Raw genomic sequence first — 5953 nt, forward strand, 5'->3', positions numbered from 1 at the left:
ACCTCCTTGCTTTCTTTTCTTTTTCTTTTTCCCTTCTTTTTTTTTTTTTTTTTTTTTATCATTAACAGTGTCTTGTTTCAAATCACTTCAGTTTATTCACATGTATCCTTCATATTCACCCCTCCCCATGTCCTTCCAGGGACCCAGCTCAAATGCCGGCAGCTCCTCCTTGAGGCCTTTTCCAACACCTCAGAAACAAAGAATTACCTCCAATGAGATCTTGCAGACCTTTACATATTACTTGACTGGAGCATCCATTCCATTTCATTCGTGAAGCCTGCTGTTCCATGAGATCCTTGCTACAGGAGACCATTGTTTAATTTATTCTTTAAAAATAATGTTTTTTATTAATTCTTTAAGAATTTCATAATAAGGAGGGCGGCTGGGAGAGATGGCTCAGCGGTTAAGAGCGTTTACTGTCTGCTCTTCAAAAGATCCTGAGTTCAATTCCCGGCAACCACATGGTGGCTCACAATTGTCTATACTGGGATCTGATGCCCTCTTCGGCCATAAAGGTGAGTGTGTAAAAGAATTTCATTCAATGTACTTTGGTCATATTCATCCATCTCTCCCAGCTTCCCAGCTTCCCCCAGACACTCCCCAATCTCCCTACTTTATGTTCTCCTCCCTGACCCCAATCAAGTCCTGTCTGTGTTGGTTGGTTGTTTACTCCCGGGCATGGGGTTTGCCCCCACAGTGTGGTCGATACATCATAAGAGAAAACTGACTTTCCCTCTCACAGAAGCACTCAAATGCATGTAGCTCCTTAGCTAGAAGAGGCCACCTGCCCTCCTCCATGCTGGACCCTGGCCTGGCTTGAGCTTCTACAGGTCGGGTCATATCCATGCTGTCACCATCATTTTCTTTGTTTTTTTATTTTATTAATTTATTCTTATTACATCTCAATGGTTATGCCATCCCTTGTATCCTCCCATTCTTCCATCCCTCCCATTTTCCGCTTACTCCCCTCCCCTATGACTGTGACTGAGGGGGACCTCCTCCCCCCTTATATGCTCATAGGGTATCAAGTCTCTTCTTGGTAGCCTGCTATCCTTCCTCTGAGTGCCACCAGGTCTCTCCATCCGGGGGACATGGTCAAATATGAGGAAACAGCCTAAGTGTCCCTCAGTTGAAGAATGGATAAAGAAACTGTGGTACATATACACTATGGAATACTACTCAGCTATTAAAAACAAGGAATTCCTGAAATTTGTGGACAAATGGATTGAACTAGAAATGATTATAATGAGTGCGTTAACTCAGAAGCAGAAAGAGTCAAATGGTATATACTCACTTATATCTGCATACTAGCCCAAGGGGCATGTCCCACGAAAGCCTTCACTTACCAGGAAACTGGGACAGACGGGAGAACATCCTATTGGGACTCTAGATGAGAGAAGCATGGGAGAATAGCAAAGTAGAAGGATCCAAAGGGTCCCAGAAACCTACTAGTAGAACACTATAATAGGCAGATTTGGACCCAGGGCTCCTGCTCAAACTATGGCTCCAGCCAAGGACAATACAGGCCATAAACTTCAAGCCCCTACCCAGATCTAGCCAGTGGACAGAACATTCTCCACAGTTGAGTGGAGAGTAGGGTATGACTTTCACACCGTCATTTTCTAAGGTTTTGATCCGACTGTTGGGTTTTTCACTGGTGAGACTTAAGCCACGCCCAGAAGCATCCGCCTCCCGTGCGGGAGCCAGGCAGAGCTCTGCCACCAGAGGGTCTCACTCCTCTCTGTAGTTTGCAGGTACTTCATGAATGGGCATGGATGAAAGTGCTGCAACTAAATGCTCAGAGCAACATTAGACCATTTGTTTACTGCGGGAGATCTCTGAGCCCTCCGCCACTGGAAGAGTGACGATCCGCGGGAGGCAAAAAGCCAGTTGATTCAACACAACTTCAGGAGTCTGACACCCAGTGGCTTATTTCAGGCATATTTAAGCACAGCACAATTTGGTGAAGCGTTTCCCCCTGATAATTAACTCATTCTCATGTGCACAATAAAGCACGCATAAGTGTCTTTCGGGAATAAAATAAGCTAAATAAAGACGGGATGTGACTACATCGAAACCCTTTGTAACGTGTATGTGGCGACACCTTTCATGAAGTCAGGTTCTATAGACTGACTGAGACAAAAACGTCTATGAAAAGGGTCTGGTGTGGTCCCTGGCCACACAGATAGCACAAAGCTCATCAGGATAGAACATACATCCCTCCCCAACCTTCCGGCAGATAACAGGTATAGCATTTCCTTCTCGTGAAGGAACCACCCTGTGTGCCAACATTCCAGGTCCCTCTAGGGCTTATCTGGGGGGGGGGGCGCACAAGGACCTCCATGCCTCAACATCTCCTCCGTTTTTTAAAAGAGAAAGGACTGTAGTAGAGGCTAAGATTGTATACATTGTCTACACGGCTAGTCTAACAATTCTAAGCAACAATAACAGAACTTGCAGAGACGCAAGGAAAGGAGAAAGCCATCTTAACCAGGATGGCCTTCAAAGGTCACGGGAGAGATTTTGTTTATCTCTTTATGCAGATCGATAGTGGGAGAGACATCTGTCACATTAAAGCAACGCATGCCAGGAAATCGCTGACAACCAAGATTATGATTGAGCGCCAAATAATATACAGGAGAAGCACTAGTTTGTAGAACTTTGATTCTCAGTTCACCCGTATCTTGGTCAATTTCTAGTAATTTGTTTGTTGTAATGTTAGCAGTTTTACTAATCATACTGACCATTTTTGGAACTTCTCTTTGCATTCTAGTAATAACTCCTGGTACTGGTAATAAAAAAGACATAAAAACAATTCTTAGCAAGGCAAAACAAAATCATACTGTCTCTTTCTAGGGGCATGCCTTTTCTCCCCCTTGACAGAAGGCATTTGGATTCTATATTGACAAGCTGAGACTTAATATATAATACATCAGTAAACATAAGAGCATCATTTGGAGGGCAGTGGTATTGTGTCTGATTTCTTCCTAAGGCCTTGACTTGATGAATTAAAGTCTTATTGTTTCCCCAAGTCAATGCTGTCCTAGTCACATGCTCTGGATCAGGAGCTGTCTGGGGCTTCATTTATTTTTCTGGAAAGACACGAGCATAACCTCGCCCTGATGTTAGAAGAACGATGGTCATTTCTATGGATTAGATTCTAGAATTTTCATTTGGAAAAATTTCACATTAGGCTGTGTCTTCTTCAGGGCAAAATGTTTAGGGGCAGAAAAATAACTATTATCCTTTAAAATGAAAATATTAAAGTAAGCATGGCTAGATATAGCACGGTATGTGATGATATAGGTGGATGTATTTACCCCTAAATAAATGTTAAGTATTTGATGCTATTGTTCCACAATTGCTTGGCCCTCTGGGTTGTAAGGAATTTCAGCAACATGAGTAATAGTCCATAAGTTGCAAAAATTCCTTAAAGCATTGGATAATATGAGCAGGACCATTATCAGTTTATAGTTGGGATGGGAGTCCTAGAAAGAAACAGATATTGGAGCTGGAGAGATGGCTCAGGGGTTAAGGGCACTGTCTGCTCTTCCAGAGGACCTGAATTCAATTCCCCGCAATCACATTGTGGCTCATAACCATCTATAATGCCCTCTTCTGGCCTGCAGGTCTACATGAAGACAGAGCGCTTATGTACATAAAATACCTAAATAAATAAATGTTTTTTTAAAAAATAAAGAAACAGGTAAGATAAACGATTGATGGTATCTAAGGTGGTTTCACCCTTGTTGACAGAAGCAACAATAAGATTAGTTACATGAACATATTTTAAACTTCCAAATTCTGAGGTGCGGCTAATAATTTGTTTGCCAAATGGCATTAGGCTTTAATCCTTGAGGATTAATTACGCCAGCAGAGGGCACTGGGGTGAAAGAAGAAGGGCAGGCAAAGCTCAAATGGTATGCTCTGCTTGTCCATGAGGTAAAAAGGAATTGCTGGTAAGGACTTTGCATTTTGATGAAGTTCATGAGATTTTTGAGCAGCCTGTAAAAACAGTACTGGGCGGCGGGGCAGGGCAGGGCGGGGCAAGGCGGCAGCCAGCTCATCAGCATGAGGACTAGTGGATGCTAACAGACCTGGAAAACTAGAATGAGCAGGAACATGAGATAGGAAAAAGAGCCCAATTTGTTATTGTATAGATGTCTGATGGGGGAAAAAATAATTGTGAAATTAACATTAGTAAGTGGGCTCGGGCTTAAGTCTTGCAGTCTCTAAAAGAAAAACAGTTTGTGCACAAAATGTAGAGTCAGTTACAATATTCAGAGGCTGAGAAACAGCCAATAAAAGCTGTGTGCTTGTGTTGCTTTCAGACAACTAGGGTAGGTACAGTGTGTGTGTGTGTGTGTGTGTGTGTGTGTGTGTGTGTGTGTGTGTAGGATGTGGAATTTGAACATGAAGCATAAGCTCTTTGTCCTTTTGAAGAGCCATCTGTGAATGAGTTAAACATGGATCTCTATAAGATTTATTAGTTGTAATTTTAGGTAATACTCACGGAGCATCTTCAAAAAATATCTTAAAAGGGAATCTTTACTATAATGATTATCTAGAGCTCGAGGAACATGTTAATACCACTTGCCAGTTATTATCAACGTGGAACGGATAATCTGCCTGCATTTTAGTTAATGGCACAGTGCTTTGTGGTAGGCGCTTTACCAGTAAGTTGTTTAAGACCTGTCCTTCCTATCACCAGCAAAGACAGCCAAAGCTGCACAGAGAAACCCTGTCTCCAAAAATCAAAACCAACCAACCAACCAACCAACCCAACAAAAGCAAGTCTATACTTACATTTTTTTGTCCTGGACTCTCTCTGTGGACCAGGCTGGCCTCGAACTCACAGAGATCTGCTTGCCTCTGCCTCCCTGAGTGCTGGGATTACAGGCACGCACCATCGTGCCCAGCTAACTCTATACCTTCTTAGAAATAAGAAGGTACAGATAATTATGACATGCATAATTTCTATACTAGCATTACCCGGTTGTTATATAATTCCAGTAGGTGATGATGAGGAAGGAAGAATAAGTAATTGATAAGGAAGTAAGAGATTAATTATACAAACTACCACTGTAGCAGCAGCATTATTTAATAAGCTAATAACCCATTCTGCTTTGGGTGTTGTTTCTTACAAAGTTTAACTGAGAGTCTCTGGAAAGCAACTGACAGCACAGAGCCAAATCCGTAGTAGTGATAGGCAAATAAGGACGTGCCAAACTGACATGGTCCAATGTTTTTGTTAACTGAGGAAGCACTGTTTGGGAAATACTAAGCAGAGAGAATGATGGGGAATTTTTGTGGTATAATAATATACTAAGGAATTATAGAGGGATTGCTTTTGTATTTTACCCAGAGCTATATTTAAATTTTGCTCTTTATTTAACATTAAAGTTAAGCACTCGTTTAAGTATTGATTAGATGAGCAGGAAAGGCGAATGCCAGCCATATAATGAATGAAATTGGGCCTGTTTTTAATTTTTCTCCATGAAGGAGCCGTTGATCAATCCATACTGGGTCATCAGAGATCCACTGTAGTCTTAAAGGCTGTATGGATGGCCCTTGACCGATGACCCCAATTTGGGGGTTACATTTTCTGGTATTATAATTATCAGATGATCCATTGTATCAATGACAGCCACTGCTTGCAATACCTTGAGGAATTTACCCAACACCAGCTTAAGTACTTTATGTGCATAATATTAACGCACAGTGGGGCTATTTTTCATCCCTGTGGTAGAACTTCCCACTGATACTTGCTCTTTGAGTGTTGATATTTTAAAGTGGGAAGAGAGAATGTAAAATGTAAAGAAATAGAGAAAAGGCATCTTTTAAGACAAATATAGCAATGTAATGTCTTGAGGAATCACAGTAGGAGTGAGGAGCCCTTGTTAGAAGGCTCCAATTGTTTTCATAGTAGCACTTATGCCTCTGAGATCATACA

This window comes from Acomys russatus, chromosome 4 (genome assembly GCF_903995435.1).
Source record: "Acomys russatus chromosome 4, mAcoRus1.1, whole genome shotgun sequence".
NCBI lineage: Eukaryota > Metazoa > Chordata > Mammalia > Rodentia > Muridae > Acomys > Acomys russatus.